Source organism: Ochotona princeps, chromosome 11, assembly GCF_030435755.1.
Source record: "Ochotona princeps isolate mOchPri1 chromosome 11, mOchPri1.hap1, whole genome shotgun sequence".
Taxonomy (NCBI): Eukaryota; Metazoa; Chordata; class Mammalia; order Lagomorpha; family Ochotonidae; genus Ochotona; species Ochotona princeps.
In genome coordinates this window covers 72323524-72323898 of record NC_080842.1, presented here as the reverse complement: position 1 = coordinate 72323898, position 375 = coordinate 72323524, and positions in this window count along the sequence as shown.

Genomic DNA, 375 nt, shown 5'->3' with positions numbered 1-375 from the left:
TGCTAAGCGCCGAATGGGGCGGCTCTGAGTCAGCTCGCTTGGCTGCGTGAGAACCGTGTGGGTCGATGCTGTTGGCCACAGCCAGCTGTCAGGACGGCACCTGGTCCTCGGAAGCCCCAAGCCTTGGTCACTGAGAGGGTGCAGGAAGTTACCCTTCAACAGGTGTTTCCCCATGGGGTGTCAGAATGAGTGGGTGTGTGAATGTCGGGGTGGCTTGTCCCTAAGCAGGTGCTGTCCCCAGGGGCAGTGGGTGGGGGGCAGTGGGTGGGGGGCAGTTTCATGCCTACCCTTCCCACAGTTCTTCCCTCCCCAGCCCTGCCTGTCCCCCAGCCTGCCCACCCCCTGTCCTGCCTGTCCCCCAGCCTGCCCACAGAA